Here is an 18609-nt window from a genome sequence, read left to right on the forward strand (position 1 = left end):
CATTTGTAGGTAAGAACATTTATAGGTGAGCAATGTAAAAAGAGTTTCCAATACACAAAGTCACTCATGTAACAAGCTTGATGTCCCCTGACTATCACAATTAAGGGGTAGTCCTATAGTGGAGGTAGGTTGGACTTTGATGTGATGTTTTTACTGTTGCCATCCTGTGCATTTTCCAGAGTATCAGCCATCAAAACTAGACTAAGTTGGTGTGTACCTTCAAATGCCCTTGGAGGACAAGTAGGTGCATTTACACAAAATAAATAAACATTGCCTGTCTGCAGGTTGTGAGGTTCATAAATCACCCTTGCAAAATAATATGTAAAACAGTTAGCACTTGCACATTTTTGTAAGAAAAACAAGACTAGTAGTATTATGTGCATCTTTGAGACAACATTTAAACATTTTTCTCAGGCCTTGTCCCTTCTCCTACTCCCTTGTTTTGTAATTTTTCTATATATAGAAAAAATAGAATTTTTATATATAGAAAAAATAATAATTGTTTGCTTCAACTGCTTTTTGGAAGATTTTGATCACATAGAGCAATTATGATTTTTTTGGTCTCAACCAGTAGCTTGGAATGAAATATGTATTATTATGTAGACCTATATTTAATTGTAGATAACATCACATCAATTATCAGATACATTTCATTCTTGTTATGCAAATTATCAGTGGACAGTCAAATCTATTGAGATATTAAAATCATGTAAATAAAAATAACTTTGGTCATCATGTATATTTAATTATGGATTAATGGACATTATTTTCCTTAACTTGCACAGTACATGTAGTCTGATTAATTAATCTAGACATTATAATAAAGTATTAAAGCCTTTCAGCAATAAATTATGATACAGCAATTAAGAATGATTGTATTCAGTCATGTTCTTCTGTGTAATGGAAAGAACACCTGGTTTTAGGTCCAAACTTTTTGGGACCCCACCATTTTTCTTGCTGTATCTAAGGGTTTACACAAAACCTATGCCTGAAATGATCATAGGAGTTTAAGACAAGTTTTTATTTTCCTGTAAGAAAGATGATTCTGAACAAAACAGGTCTTGTTACTGTACGTAGAATACGTAGAATGCGTATTACATGTAGAATCCTGTAATGTACAGCACAAAACATGTTATATAACACACCCTCCACTAAAATAACACACAGTAAATAATAAATAATACAGCTTTTAAAAAATGTGAGCGTTTTTATGTATATTGTTAGCCCAGACATTTTCAGAGATACAGTAAGCCAGATTTGTAATAACAAAAGTATTAATGAGGGAACTGTTATACAAAAGTATTATAGTAAGACAGGTAATCTTACTTATTGGGTGGGATGTACTACAGTATTATTTTTTACAGTCTGCTCGCATTAAGGAAGAGATTATCAAAGTAGCAATAAAGTGCTTTTGATATAGTCTTAATAACATGTGTATATGCTCCATAACAATGCTAAACTGTCATGTTTCAGACAATCCTTTAACTCTTCATTCAAGCAATGAAAAGCACACAATACATTTATCCTGATTCAGATTTAATTATACTTAAGTATTTACATAATTTTGTATTATTTTAATCGCATATGAGGAATATTTTATAGCATATTAACTCTTGTAAAGTGTTAATGACAAACATCTAAGAAAGGCAACAAATTAAAAGAATAACAATATTATGAAAAAGGTCTAAAATATAAATAAATAGTCAGAAATCGTGGTTTATATAGCACTGAAAGTAAAACGTTCTACAGAAACATTCTATAGAATATTGTGTTTAGAGTTGAGCTCTACATCATGAGAAATATATTAATAAAAACACAACTGAAAGGTGCATCATTGGCATACTACAAGAGCAATGTGACAAATATAGCAGAGAGTGGGCCGCCATTGCTAGGTCCACCCCCAAATTTTGCTCTGGGGGCTAGTCATGCTGTGTTCCCTCCTTCCTTAATGACAAGGTATATGTGTAACATAAATGGCTGCCACATTGCATACATATGTCAATGCAAATTCTGTGAGCAAACTGCAAGGAGGGCTCCAGAGTGCCCGTAAATATCTATATACATATAAGTTACACATGCTGCATAGCTGCACTAAAAAAAGCTCCCAGCCATCAGTAATGAATGCATACATTATTATTATTATTCTTTTATTTATAAAGCACCATACACTATACAGCGTTGTATGTTGAAGGGATCATTATGCAAATAAAAAAACATAATATTGACTTGAAACAGATGATAAAGATAGCCCTGCCGAAATAAGCTTACCTACTAAGAGGTCTGGGGGACCATTGATACATAAGATAGCTGGAAAACAAGCTACAGTAACTGAAACTTTTTCCTCCTTTGATTCGGGAGAAGGCCTTCACCTCTTCGCTGTATGGGCACTCCTGTGGATATCTACCAGCTTGGACAAGCTTTCACTGACACCAGGCTCATTGCTGATAACAGAACCTGGGGACCTGTGTCGAAGTCAGCAAATTGGATAAAGTCATTTCAATTAAAGTCTAGCAAACTTGGTTGTCTTTGTCTGAAAAGATGCGTACGGTACGCTACGACGTACAAGGGCACGCTACGGCGTGAAAGGGCGTACGCATCCACTACACGTGGCAACAACAGTAATTGGTCTTTTACCATACATTCGCACAAACACGCATACTTATAAAATAGTACACATTAATGATAGTTGCAACACATAGTCAGTTATGTCGTAACATAGTAGTATTTATATGTTATATCAGAGTTACATGCATATTAGTGAAATACACGGAATGGGTTAAAGGAATAACGTCATGAGTGGTATCATAATGAACCTTATTACATATCCTACTGTTTGGTTCACTCTGCGAGGGAATCGCAGAGTGCATACGCAAGTTATGAATGATAGGGAATTGTGAACTACTTAAGACTAAGGAATCCTGGCGGGAAGAGCAGAGCATACCCCCTGCAGAGATGACCCCCTCCTTTGGATTCCTTAGGATGAACCAGCCAATGATTGACGACCCCTTGGACATTCCTGAGACCCGGACCAAGAGATGCAAGCTATACCATCTTCATTGTATTACTGTATTTGATTGTGTATATAAGCAGCAGCTTGTGATCCAGAGTGCAGACATCTTGTCCCCAGACTTCAGGATTGAATGACTGCACTGGATCCAGAGCGCCTGCGATAAGTAACGGCTGTATTTACTATTACTTCGCTTGAGCATATATATATTCTATTATTTGCGAATAAATCTCTGTGCTTTGGAAACACAACTCGAGGTTCGACAATCGATATTGGTTAGCGACAATACGCACATAACAATTTGGGGGCTCGTGAGCTTTGGAGGTTTCGTTGCCGATGATACGCAAGACCAACGGATTTCGGTTCCTCAACAAAGGGTGGAGACGCGTCATAAACGGGTAAGAACGCATGGTGTTCAAAACCTGAATTTTACTCTGTGTTGCGAAACCGAATGTCCGTTTTGCATTATCTAGGGCACGCTAACTAGAACCTAGGGACAAAAGAGAAAACTGTTTCTTTTTTCTGTCATTGTGCGTGGTTAAACAATCGTTTTGATAGTTATTGTACATGTATAGTATAATTACTTGTGAAAGCCTCTGAGATATTATTACTGTTGTTGGGAACTTTTGATTTTCTGTGCAGAAAAGGTGTATAGTGTGTGATGTTGTAACGTAGATACACTGTTCATTATTCATTGTGCTCAGTTGCTGTCTGACGAGGCGGATTGCCCAACTGAAGGACGGTATACAGGGCAGGTATACCGAATGCAAAAACCGGGTTTTCGCAAAGCGCTACCAATAGATCGCAAGGTTTGCTAATAATTAGTATTGGTAGGCAGTGCGATCTGATCGCACCGTTAGTGCGAATTGGTGAAGCAGCTAGGAGGAATTATACTGGAAAGGCAGGTTGATTGTATTAACTTGCGCTCCCAGCGATAATAAACTCAGCAGATTTTTGTGGTTGAGCCAGGGTATCGAGGAGCTGATAGCCCTTGGGGCCCACAGTGATATTTCTGTATTAGGGATCCTCGCCAGGGGCGAGAAAAGCGAGAACGCGGCTAAAGGAAATACGTTCACCGAGCATTATAGATCTCTAGCGGTGAGTATAGCAACAGAGTTGAAATTATTAGGTGGAAAGAACAGAGCATCGCGGTGTGTCTGTATTTCACATTTGGCCGGAAGGAACAGAGCATTGCGGTGTGTCTGTGTTCCGGGTAGAAGGTATATTGTTCAACATGGGTGCTAAGCATACGCTAGAGATGGTCAGTGTACTGCCTAAGGAAGGCCCTATTGGTTCAGCTAGGTTTCTCATGTGTAAGAAATATGGTGCATATGCAACTGTGCATATTGTGCTATTGTGACACGTGGGTCGGGATGACCAAAGCTTGTGATAGGCCTTTCCCAACAATAGGGAGTTTTAATGCAGAGGTACTAAATACCGTAAAAGATAAAGTATGGTTGATCAAGTCAACGAAAAAGAGAAATAGACATAATGATTGTTTAAAATTGTGGCAAATGGAAAGTAACACGTGGCAGAGCAGCGAATGCAAACCGGAAGTAGGCGTGACGAAAAGCGCGCGCAAGGCGGATGTAACCGTTGTGAAGCGTGGCGAACTCAGCGCAAGCGCGCCCCCGCCACCTTATGTGGCGGGAGGGGTAAGTACAGCCGTTGTTAAAACTGAAAATAGAAAAATTGCTAAGTTGTATCCTGTTTTAAACCAGTTTAAATCAAGTGTATCTGAAAGTGAAGATGAACCCACTGTGATTTCGGCCATTGCCCATGCCGTTAGTGTACTAGAGGCTCAGCGCAAGTATGAGAAAATGGCTGAGATAGGTGAGAGTAGCGTGATCACTAGGAGTGAAAGCGTTCTAAATCTAGGACCAGTAAATCCTGTAGTGTCTCCTGAAGTCAGTGTACCAGAGGGTGCATTCCCGGTCCGCACAATATCAGTTCCCAATGGGAAACCGGATAAGGATGGTGTAGTTCCTTTAAGAAATGTTACAATGCATTGTCCCTGGACTAGATCAGAATTTCGTTCCATTATGACTGAATTCCCAGATCCTAGAAAAGAGTTAGCTAAATGTCAGAAATTTGTTAAAGACTTAGGAAATGCTCACGAACCAACCAGTAAGGATTGGCGGGTAGTGTTGAGGGCGTGTCTTCCTCCCAATACTAACATACAAAAATTTATTGAAGATTGTTTGTTGGAGGAAGATGACACCTTGACTGATGAGATTAACCAACGGAATATAGAACAAATTGTCAAACACTTAGCCATCTGTTTTCCAGTAGTAGTAAATTGGAGTAAGATTTTCACCATTAAACAAAAGGATAGTGAAACTGCCTCAGATTACTTTGCTAGAGCTATAACAGCGATCGCACGATTCACTGGGATATTCAACATAAGTGAGGATCCACATCACAGAGAGGTAGCTGTAGGAGTACTGATGGATGGTCTTAGAGAAAATTTAAAGACAAGGGTACAAACCACATTACCTAATTGGAGAGGCGTCACGGTAGACTCTCTTAGGGAGTCTGCTGTGGAGCATGACAAGAACCTTTTTAGAAAAAGGGAAGAGAAAAGTGATAGGTTAATGACGGTAAGTATACAGGCTCTAGAAGGGGTGCTTACACGACCACCAGCATACAACCCATATAACAGGAAACCTAAAGTGATCAGGTGTTTCAACTGTAACGAGGAAGGACATTACGCTAGAGAGTGTAAAAAGGAAAGACTCAATACACAGAAAGGTGGGTCACATAGATATCCTCCAAGGAGGGATTCACATAGACTAGAAGACTCACATCTACCCGCGCATATTACGGCAGCAAATGCTGCGCGGGAAATCAATAGTCAGCGGTAGGGGTCAGGTCATACCTGTAGTCTACAGCCAGTGAGGTTAACTGAGAGTCAGAGTGAAGAACCAACAATGATAGTTGACATAGCTGGTAGGAAACAAACTTTTCTTGTAGATACAGGGGCGGCCCGATCTGTGATAACCTCTCCTTTCAACCTACAGGTGACCAGTAAAACTATTCCAGCTATGGGGGTAACGGGAAAAGTGTTACATTATCCTCTAACTAAACCCACCGAAGTTACTATCGGGCCTCTGCATACTAAGCATTCGTTTCTCTTGGCTGCAGCGGCTCCTACTAACTTGCTAGGGAGAGACTTGTTATGTAAAATGGGATGTGTCATATACTGTACTTCTGATGGTGTGTTCTTAGATATGCCGGAGAAGGTCGCACATGAGGTACAGGATATATTGGACACCCCTCAAAGGTTAATGTTACACTTTACTGTTATAGAACAAAGTCCATCTCAAGTAAAGGGGATGTTGCTGGGAATACCAGGTTCCCAATGGACCAGAGATGGACAGGACACTGGACTGATGGCAAACGTAGCCCCTGTCATGGTCAATCTAAAAAGTGGTAGGATAGCTCCAAAAATCCCACAGTATCCATTAAAACCGGAGGTGGAACTAGGGGTATATCCTGTTATTGAGAGGCTGTTACAACAAGGGATTTTAATTCGTACAGCCAGTACAGCAAATAGTCCCATCTTCCCTGTGAAGAAGAGTGGGTGGAGGGGCTATAGATTAGTCCAGGACTTAAGGGGAATTAACAAAGTTGTTGAGAGCCAATTCCCCGTAGTGCCGAATCCAGCTGTCATCCTCATGCAGATTCCACCGTCTGCCAGTCATTTTACTGTCATTGATCTATGTTCTGCTTTCTTTTCAGTCCCTCTTCACCCTGACTGCCAATACCTTTTTGCATTCTCCTACAGGGGAGTGCAATACACATGGACCAGACTACCCCAGGGGTTCATTGACAGCCCCAGTATTTTCTCCCAAGCCTTACATGACTGTTTGCAATCCTTTCAACCCCACAATGGGTCTGTTCTAATTCAATATGTGGACGATTTGTTGTTGTGCTCTGATTCTTTTATGTCATGTTTGCATGATACTAAATTGTTGTTGCTTCATCTTTCACAAACAGGGCACAAGGTGGAAAAGGATAAATTACAGCCATGTCAGACTAAGGTCAAATACTTAGGACACTGCCTCACTAAAGGGCTAAGACACCTGACAACCGACAGAATTGAGGCCATACAACACATGACTCTGCCGCAGAGCCAGAAGCAGATTCGTACTTTCTTGGGGATGTGTGGATACTGTAGGTCCTGGATCCCAGGTTTTTCTATTCTGGCATTACCATTGCAGGAGCTAGTCTCTTCCTCAAAACCAGAGCGTGTTGTACACACAGAAGAGTCAGAGCAAGCGTTCTTTAACCTTAAAGATAGTCTGACAAGAGCACCTGCATTGGGAATACCTGATTATGAAAAGCCTTTTGAGCTATTTTGTACAGAAGCTGGTGGCTGTGCAGCAGGTGTCCTCGCACAGAAACATGGTGACGCTAGCAGACCGGTAGCATACTACAGTGCACAATTAGACAATGTGGCAAGGTCACTCCCAACATGTCTCAGAAGTGTAGCAGCAACGGCCCTTTTAGTAAGTAAGAGCGAAGATGTAGTATTAGGTCATAATTCAACCATCTATACACCCCATGCTGTATCAGCTCTGTTAAATTCAGCCCAAACCAGACATGTTTCTTCAGCTAGATTCACAAAATGGGAACTAGCCCTGATGGCACCCTCAAACATCACCATCAAACGATGTAACACCTTAAATCCAGCTACATACCTTCCGTATGTGTCTCAAGAGACACAAAGGGTGGGAGGTGAGGAGACCCTGGTTGATGATGAGTTAGGCAAGAATACTGACACGCATAACTGTATGGAACACCTGAATCAGACCTTTACTGCAAGGCCCGACATACGTGACACCCCCTTAGAAAATGTAGATTTTACGTTTTATACAGACGGAAGTTGCCATAGACAGACAGAGACAGGAGAGCTATGTACTGGTTACGCTGTTGTAGACGACCAGGATGTGGTAGAAGCTGAACCCCTTGGCCCACCTCACTCAGCCCAGGTGGCGGAACTAGTAGCACTAAGGAGAGCGTGTGAATTGGCAGAGGGTAAATCAACCAATATATATACTGACTCTAGGTAAGCCTTTGGGGTAGTGCACGATTTTGGGGCCCTTTGGCGTCTTAGAAACTTTACGACAGCAGCAGGTACACCAGTAGCACACTCACAACACATAAAAGGACTTCTGACAGCGATGCAGTTACCCAGAACAGTAGCAGTCATAAAGTGCAAAGCCCATACCTTTGAAGAAGACCCAGTGTCATTGGGCAACAACAGGGCAGACGAAGCTGCTAAATGGGCAGCAGGGCAACCTATGACTGTATCGACCGAGACTATGATGGTTTTTCAGACATTAGACACGCAGAAATTAATTGAAATGCAAGATTTGTGTTCCCTGCAGGAGAAGGCGGTCTGGAAGGCGAAGGGATGTGGTCAAGAGTCCTCAGGACTCTGGAGGGATGGACAAGGTAAGCCTGTAGCTCCCCGAACATACTATCCAAGCCTGGCTGAAGCAGCACACGGCCTGACTCACCTGGGTAAAGAAGGTATGTGCAAACTGGTGAGAGCATACTGGTGTGCTCCCAGATTTTCCTCTCAAGCTGGTAAGAAAGCAATGTCATGTCTTACTTGTTTGAGGAAAAATGTTGGGAAAACTATTCCAACTGAACCATCCCACATCCCTCCTACAGACGGACCTTTTCAGGTAATACAAATTGACTATATCCAATTACCACCGTGCAGGAATCTAAAGTATGTGTTAGTGTGTATTGATGTGTTTTCCGGTTGGGTAGAAGCATATCCGGCAGCCACTAATACTGCTGTGTTCACTGCAAAGAAAATTGTACAAGACTTTGTGTGTAGGTTCGGTATCCCTAGAATCATTGAAAGTGATAGGGGTACCCATTTTACTGGTGATATCTTCCAAAATATGTGTAAACTCATGGGAATCAGTAGCAGACTTCACACCCCTTACCGACCACAAGCCAGTGGTAAGGTGGAGAGAGTAAACGGTACTATAAAGAACAAGCTAGGTAAGATAATGGCTGAAACTGGGTTGGCATGGCCTGAGGCTTTGCCGTTGGTCCTCCACAGCATTCGAACCACTCCTAGACCTCCTCTTAATCTGTCCCCCCTTGAGATACTGTTCGGATGACAACCTCATTTGATCGTGAGTCCACAAGACGACTTGAAGTGTAATAATGAAGTGACTGTACAATATCTTATAAGAATGAGTAGACAGCTAAAACAACAACAACAAAAACTAAAAATGCTGTCACCTGGTATGCCAGAAACGAACTGTCATGATGTTGAACCTGGAGACTATGTTATGATCCGCAATTTCTTACGTTCAGGTTGTTTAACAGACCGTTGGGAAGGCCCATACCAAGTGCTTCTGACTAGTACTACATCACTGAAGGTTGCAGAGAGAGACACTTGGGTCCATTCTACCCACTGCAGGAGAGTCCATAATCCGGAGAAAGTGCAAGACAAGACTCAGACCGACGACATAGAGCTGTCACTTGTGAGCCTGTTCCGGGAGACCTAAAGCCTGCAGTTGAGACACCTGAACCAGAGACGTTGCCTCAGAACTATCTTTCCAGCGATGGAGTGGCGGTTTTTGTTTTTCTTTTGTTCCAGGATTTTCCTTGTTTTTACTTTTTCTAGGACATTCTATTTTTGTGAAGGAGGATGGAGAACGGAGGAGAGTTCTGGGAGTGATACGGATGAAATGGAGGCCGAAGAAAAGTTAATAGGATATCCTGAGCAGCCCATTATCAAACTTGGTCCAGGGGTTATGAAAAGGTCTGCTAGCTCAGGAACTCGGAGGCAGTGTGAGGGGCTATTGTCTGATGAGTATTGTATCTGCAAGTTTTGCAACTCCCTAGTTGAAGAGAGATGCATCCAACGATGCCAGTCCCCCAGTGCTCTGAATATAGGCGGGCATCCTTTGGAGGATTATCACTCCCTGGTGGGTAAGGTGCTAAACCAAACCGAGTGTTGGGTGTGCTCTCACGAGCCTCAAGGGCAGCATAACATAGGACTAGTGCCATTCCCTCTAAACATATCCGAAGTACTCGAATTAAAGGGTGGGAGGCCCATAGAAGGGAGGTACAATAACACTAGGTCCCCTAGTCTGACGCTTTGACAATACTCCATAGGCAGATCTTTGCTGTGCCTAAACATATCTCATGCAAAGCGCCTGGAGAATTGGGAGGCTGACCTATCAGATCAGACAATGGCTCGCCACACTCATTTTAGAGAGAGACTCACAAGGTCACTACTAGGCAGGAATGTTGATGGAAGTCACAAGTTAGGGCGTATAACCAAACATAAGAAGGTATCCATTGGAAAAGTCTCTACAGATAAATGTGAAAATGTCATTAATGCCGACACGTGTCTAGAGCAGATGGAGACACTAGGCATGGGTAGTTTTATCAAAACTCTGTGTGATATAATTCATGGGCATACTGTTCCTTATGTTCTCCCTGATGATGTGTACTTTGTTTGTGGAAGGAAAGCTTATTCCTGGGTGACTCCGAGTTCCAAGGGCTTGTGTTTCCTAGCTAAACTGGTTCCTGAAATCATGACTATTACTCATGAAGAAATGGTAGATATTCACAAGACTACATCACCACCATACATACACACACAGTATGAACACCGTGGCAAGAGATATATGATTCCTGGTGAAGAACCCATAGCTACAAAATTGATTAGTGAAACTGCTGGTTTCCAAGTTATGGTTGCTCTAGATCTCACCAGGACCGCTCGGGGAACATTAAACTTTAAATATATCCAAGACCTAGCTAAATTAATAAATAATATCACCGAGATGTATGATGACACTTTCAGGTATACTGGAAGGGAGCTACAAGCGTACAAAAAGGAGTTGGTGCAACATAGACTGGTACTAAATTATCTCACCTCTATTACTGGTGGGTACTGTGTGACACTGGCCACCCAGTTCGGTGTCAAATGTTGCACGTACATTACTAATAATACTGATGACCCTAAAGAGGTTATAGACCGGAAGATGGATGAAATTTTGCAGCTGAAATGGGAATTTCGAAAGAGCCATAATTCTTCGTTATATGAGGTCGGGGAAAAGGTGGCGGGTTGGTTCTCAAGGTTGAACCCAGCAAAATGGTTCTCCGGTCTGGGGGAGTGGGTACAGGAAATGATTGCGAGTGTAGGTAAGCTCCTTCTCCTTATACTGGGTGTCATCTTAGCAATTGGTTTAGTTGTCAAATGTGTTCCTACTGTGTTGAAGTGTGGAAAACGGTCTCATGAGAGTAACACTGAGAAAGAGACTGAAAGGGTGGTACCAGATACTGAGATCATGGTCTGTGAAGAAGTATTGTATAATCCTGAACTTGAAATGGTGATTGGGTGATAGTTTATTACACTATCAAAGGGTGGAACTGTCGAAGTCAGCAAATTGGATAAAGTAATTTCAATTAAAGTCTAGCAAACTTGGTTGTCTTTGTCTGAAAAGATGCGTACGGTACGCTATGACGTACAAGGGCACGCTACGGCGTGAAAGGGCGTACGCATCCACTACACGTGGCAACAACAGTAATTGGTCTTTTACCATACATTCGCACAAACACGCATACTTATAAAATAGTACACATTAATGATAGTTGCAACACATAGTCAGTTATGTCGAAACATAGCAGTATTTATATGTTATATCAGAGTTACATGCATATTAGTGAAATACACAGAATGGGTTAAAGGAATAACGTCATGAGTGGTATCATAATGAACCTTATTACATATCCTACTGTTTGGTTCACTCTGCGAGGGAATTGCAGAGTGCATACGCAAGTTATGAATGATAGGGAATTGTGAACTACTTAAGACTAAGGAATCCTGGCGGGAAGAGCAGAGCATACCCCCTGCAGAGATGACCCCCTCCTTTGGATTCCTTAGGATGAACCAGCCAATGATTGACGACCCCTTGGACATTCCTGAGACCCGGACCAATAGATGCAAGCTATACCATCTTCATTGTATTACTGTATTTGATTGTGTATATAAGCAGCAGCTTGTGATCCAGAGTGCAGACATCTTGTCCCCAGACTTCAGGATTGAATGACTGCACTGGATCCAGAGCACCTGCGATAAGTAACGGCTGTATTTACTATTACTTCGCTTGAGCATATATATATTCTATTATTTGCGAATAAATCTCTGTGCTTTGGAAACACAACTCGAGGTTCGACAATCGTTATTGGTTAGCGACAATACGCACATAACACCTGTTCTTCATGTTCACAGATGTTGTGGCTGCAGCTGCTGCTACTAAGGAAACCATGGAGATCATATAAGAGAGATGGCAACAGCAGACAGTTAAACTCTCTGGGTCTTGCAGCTGAACAGAGATGACATTCCAGTAGATCTTCGAGTAAGCCATCCTGTCCTTGGTGGGATGACAATGCTCGCCACCACCTTCTAATTGCCTACTATTTTTTATTTGTGAAATGCTGATTATGTGAGAGGTAGGACACAGAGCTGTTCTAAAGAGATGATAAGAATTGCAGGCATACAGAAATGTAAACCAGTTGCAGTACATCCATGTAGTATGTGTAAGTCATGTGTGTCCAGATTTACATGACATCTACATCTGTTTACCTTAAGGCTGCTTGGTTTTATTACAGTCACAACCTGTTTTCCCGTAATAGAAATAAATGCAGCATGGTTTACTATACTCTTACCTATCATGAATTATTTATGTCTGTATCCCCTAGGTATACTGCAAGGAATTTTCATCAAAGCAAGTATTTGTACCAAATAATTTGCATGCATGTTTTTAGTGTACTTAAGTAGACTTTTTTTTTATCTTTAATCTACTAAGTGGTTCCAAAAGACTACTTTTTTCTACTGGAGCTGCCAAAAGCAATTACTGTGAGGATTCATACACTAGCTCCAGATGACAGCTGTCAGATAACTCTCCACAGTGACAGCTACAAATGCCTTTTCTCAATGTCTGTAATCAGCACTCTGCTAAGAACAGCAATCTAGCTAGTCCCTCACCTGGACTACTGCACAGCTTCTCCTACTCTGCGATCTGCCCTTCAGAGAAAAAGTCAAGTCAATCTGAACAATTCATCTCACCTGTTTGTAGCCTTTATAATTCGCTCAGTTCTACAAAACCTTTGCAGGCAGAAAGTTTTGTTTTGGATCTCTCTGCTTGTGCTTTGAAGAAGTCACGTTTTGTTGCAATATACTTCACTATTTTACCTTCTCTAATCATTCAACCTCACCTTCATCCCCCACTATTCTATCTTCTCCAATCCCCTGAATTTGGCTCTGTCCATCACTATTCTACCTTCTATTATCCTTTGACTTCAGCTTGTACCTCACGACCAGTCCCTCAGGACTAAGAGGCTTGGCCGGACGTGGTGTGCCCCGGATAGCCACCCCAGCCAAGTGGTTCTTTTCTGGGAGCTGCCAGCATCATGACATGCTGGGGACGAAATAAGGTACATACCAAAAGATTAGAAGTTAAAAGCTTTTCTGTTAAGATTTCAATAGAACTAACCCAATGAGGTTCTTGGCTACATTTATTGTTCAGTCATAGTGTAAACAATAATTTCTAGAAACCGAACACAGCAATAGTTTTTGTGTGTTTTGGCAAAACAAACATGGGTAATGAAAGCCTCAATTTCAGTATCCAGCTCTTTAGACTCCATGACCTCGCATGAGTCTATGCCCTAACGCATTTTTTCATAAAAATTTCATCAGGGGATTGGTTTAACATGGAGAGAATAGATTTAGATTCTGTAGAGCTTCTGCTCTACCAATCAAATCAAAGTATACAGCCAATAATAATTAGAAACATTAAAAGTTACATAACAAAAACAAATGGACAATTAAAGGCAAAATAAGACATGAAGTCACATTAAAATTGTTGTTGTAGGAAATATTCACAGTAAATTAAAGGGAATATATAAATAAATAGTTATAAGCTGACAGCTATAACTACTTTGGAAAGACCTCATTAAATAATAGAAGATATTCATAAAGGCCTCATTCAAAAGGACAAATGTTTTACATTAATTATAAAATACTTCTTAAAAATTATTATTTATTAATATATTTTCCAATCTATTTTTAATAAACTAATGTTGCTTATATGTCATATTTGTATTACATGTTTGGTAAACTAGGAGTACAGTGGAAAGAAACAGTATGTAAACCTTTTGGGATTACTTGGATTTCTGTATAAATTCATCATAAAACATAATCTTATTTTCATTTAAGTCCCAAAAATAGACAAAAACAGTCTGCTTAAACTAATAATACACAAATTACAGTACTTTTCTTGTCCATATTGAGTACATCTTTGTAACATTCAAAGTATAGGTTGGAAATAGTATGCAATCCCTTAGACTAATGACTTCTGAAACAAATCTAATTGGCGTCAAGATTTAGCTAACCTGTAGTCCAATCAATGAAACAAGATTAGAAATGTTGTTTAGAGTTGCCCTGTCCAATAAAAACCACTCACAGATTTAGAGTTTGCTGTTCACATGAATCATTGCCTGATGTTAATCATGCCTCAAACAAATTAGATTTCAGAAGACTTAAGATTAAAAATGGTTGACTTGCATAACGCTGGAAAGGGTTACAAAAGTATGTTTAAAATATTTCATGTTCATCAGTCCACGGTAAGAAGTATTGATGAAGAAAGCTTAACACTGTTGCCACATTCCCTAGGAGTGGCAGTCCTGCAAAGATTGCTGCAAGAGCAGAGCGCAGAGTGCTCAGAGAGGTTAAAAACAATCAGAAAAGTCATCTAAAGACAGAAATCTCTGCAACTTGCAAACATATCTGTTCACGAGCCTACAACACGTAAAACACTAAAGAAGAATGGTGACGCCACAGAAGAAGAAACTGTTGTCCTAAAAAAATAATGCTGCACATCTGAAGTTTCCTAAAGACCATCTTGATATTCTACATCGCTACTGGTAAAATGTTCCGTGAACAGATGAAATTAAAGTTGAGTTGTTTGGAAGGAACACACAATAATGTGGGTGGTGAGAAAAGGACAGCACACCAATATCAAATCCTCATCCCAACTGTAAAGCACGGTGGAGGGTGCATCATGGCTTGGGGCTGCTTCGCTGCCTCAGAGCCTGGACCGCTTGCTCTCATTGACGGAAAAATTAGTTCCAAAGGTTATTAAGACATTTTGCAGGAGAATTTAAGGCTAGCAGTCCGTCAGTTGAAGAAAATTAGACTTCTGCGGTTGCTCAGTCAGAGTGCTGACCTGAACCAAATTGAGATGCTGTTTTATTTATTGGGCAAAAAGGGTTCATTTCACCACATACATTCAGCCCTTTTGGCAAAAGGTATTAAGTGTGAAGATCCAATATGTTTCTCTATGAGCTAGTGTCAAGAACTTATCATCCACTGCTTTTTGTCTTTGAATGTGTTGTCGAAGTCGTATAATTGGATGAACGAAAGTATATTGGTGTTAGGTTTCTAGGTTACCTTAGTCAGTATTTACGCCGGCCTCCCTAGGGCGCGGAGTCTAACGGCCCTCCTGATCTTCTCCAAGAACCGCCGCAAGGCAGGTTGGGTTTTGCTGCCGGAGAACCGCAGGTCGCGGCCCCCAGGTTAGCCTACTGACGTAAGGAGAGAGTTCTATGAGATGCACAGGCAGAGGCACGGACAGATCTACAGGGAACTGATGACCAGGTTCACTAACTGTATATCTGGAAGGTAGCAGCCTGGAGTGGAAGCTGGTTGGTACACAGGAATCAATCCACGGTGTAGCACCAGTGGTGAGGCAGAAGAGCAGTCAGGAATACAGCCGGTTCGGTACACAGGAATCAGTCCAATATGCGGTACCAGGATTTAGGCAGAAGGGTAGCCAGGGACACAGCCGGATCGGTACACAGGAGTCAGTCCAATATGCGGTACCAAGGGTGAGGCAGGAGAGTAGTCTGGGATACAGCCGGTTTGGTACACAGAAGTCTGTCCAATATGCAGTACCAGGGATGAAGCAGGAGAGTAGTCAGGAATACAGCCGGTTCGGTACACAGGAGTCTGGAGTAGCAAAGGGGAAAGCACAAGGGATATAGGAGCACAGCGAATGCAGCCAGATGCAGGTAACATGTTGCTCTGACACAGTGTGTCAGAGCAGGGCTAAAGTAGGATTTGAATTCCCCACCCAGAGATCAGCTGACCTCTGCCGGGACCTACCCGAAAGTTTGGCGGTACGGAGCGGGGGATCGGCACTGAGAAAGGTAAGTGCCGTGACAGTACCCCCCCCCCCGCACCCCCCGTTAAGGATGGCCACCGGACAGCCTGTAAGGTCGCTAAACGAATTTGGCATGGAACCTCTTTAATAATATTGGAGCATGTAGATCACGTGCCGGGATCCATGAACGCTCCTCTGGTCCGTAACCTTTCCAATCAACCAGAAATTGTAAGGAACCTCTGGAGATGCGGGAGTTCAGAATTTCCTTGACCTCGAATTCATGATCTTGCGTAGAGATGGCGGCAGGATGTATTTTGGAAGAGGAAAATCTATTAATGACAAGTGGCTTGAGGAGGGAAATGTGAAACATGTTGGGAATCCTTAAGGTAGGAGGCAATTTTAATCTGAAAGCTACTGGATTGATAACTTCCAAGATTTTGAAAGGTCCAATGAATGGGGAGCGAATTTCCTAGAAGGAACCAACAGGCGAAGGTTCCGCGTAGACAGCCATACCTTATCGCCAGGAGAGAGTAATGGGGAAGGTCTTCTTCTCTTATCAAACGCTTTCTTACTGATGGCAGTGGTGTGAAGCAGGCTACATCTGATCATATCCCACCTGGACAAGAAGTCTGACCACAAAGAACCTACAGCAGGAATTCCGGATGTAGGCAGATCATTAAAAGGAGGAACTCTTGGATGAAATCCTTGAAGAGCAAAAAAAGGAGAAACTGAGGTAGAGTCATCAGAATTATTATTGTGAGCAAATTCTGCCCAAGGTAACAAATCGGCCCAGTCGTCATGTTTATCTGAAATGAAGCATCTGAGGAATTTTTCAAGCTCTTGATTAGTCCTCTACGTGAGACCATTACTTTGGGGGTGGTATGCAGAGGAAAAATTCAACTTAATTCCACAAACACGAGAAAAGGCTCTCCAAAATTTTGCGACAAACTGAGTTCCGCGGTCTGAAACAATGACCTCTGGGCAACCATGGAGGCAGAATATTTCCTTTATAAAAAGTTGTGCCAGGACAGGAGCAGATGGAAGGCCTTTTAAAGGTATGAAATGAGCAGCCTGACAAAAACGGTCTGTGACTACCCAAACCACGGAAAAACCTCTTGAAGGGGGTAAATCAGTGATAAAGTCCATGGAGAGATGACTTCATGGACGATCCGGGATGGGCAAAGACTGTAACAACCCATAGGGAGCTTGTCGAGGAACCTTGCTCTGGGCACAGGTGGAACATGCCGTAACAAACTCCCGAATGTCAGAGTGGATAGATGGCCACCAATAATTACGGGAGACGAAATCCAAAGTCTTCTTAATCCCCGCATGACCAGAGAACCGAGAGGTGTGAGCCCACCTGAGGAGTCTGGACCGAAGACGAGGAGAAAAAAAAGTCTTCCCACGAGGAATCACTAGATGAGCGGGGGTGGTGGCCAGTATACATTTTGGACCCAAGATGGGTCTAGGAATATCCTCTACAGCATCCATGGCATCAAAGGATCGCGAAAGGGCATCCGCTTTCTTATTCTTTGAAACTGGTCTAAAGGTGATAATCACATAAAAACGGGAGAAGAACAAGGACCATCTGGCCTGTCGAGGATTTAAGCAAGAAGCAGTTTGCAAATATAAAAGGTTCTTGTGATCTGTAAAAATCGTGATAGGAAACCTGGCTCCTTCCAAATGATGTCTCCACGCTTCTAAGGCTAATTTGATGGCAAGGAGTTCCCTATCCCCAAAGCCATAATTCTTCTCTGCAACAGAAAGTTTACGGGAAAAGAAGCCACAAGGAGACAATCTTCCAGAGGAGTCCTTCTGTGACAAGATAGCCCCCACTCCAACAGAGGATGCATCGACCTCAAGGAAAAAAGGAAAGGTAGGATCCGGTTGGTGAAGAATAGGAGCTGACGTGAAGGCTTTCTTTAGGGAAGAAAAGGCCTTTTCTGCCTCAAGAGGCCAAAGTTTCGTATTGATAGCTTTCTTAGTTAGTGCAGTAATGGGTGCGATCACTGAAGAAAAGCCTTTGATGAAATGCCGATAATAATTGGCGAAGCCTATAAACCCTGGATCGCTTTCAGTCCTATCGGCTGAGGCCATTCAGAAACCGCGTTTACTTTCTCAGGATCCATGCGTAGCCCAGAACCAGAGATCACGTGTCCAAGCAAGGGAAGATAGTTCTTCTCGAAGATACATTTATCCAGATTACAGAACAGATGATGTAAACGAAGACGTTCAAGCACCAGGGAAACATGATGGCGATGCAGAACGATGTCATGAGAGAATATCAGGATATCATCCAGGTAAATCACCACGAACTGGTAAAGAAAATCTTGAAAAATTTTGTTGATGAAGTTTTGAAACACTGCGGGGGCATTACATAACCCAAAGGGCATA

Source organism: Mixophyes fleayi, chromosome 4 (assembly GCF_038048845.1).
Source record: "Mixophyes fleayi isolate aMixFle1 chromosome 4, aMixFle1.hap1, whole genome shotgun sequence".
Taxonomy (NCBI): domain Eukaryota; kingdom Metazoa; phylum Chordata; class Amphibia; order Anura; family Limnodynastidae; genus Mixophyes; species Mixophyes fleayi.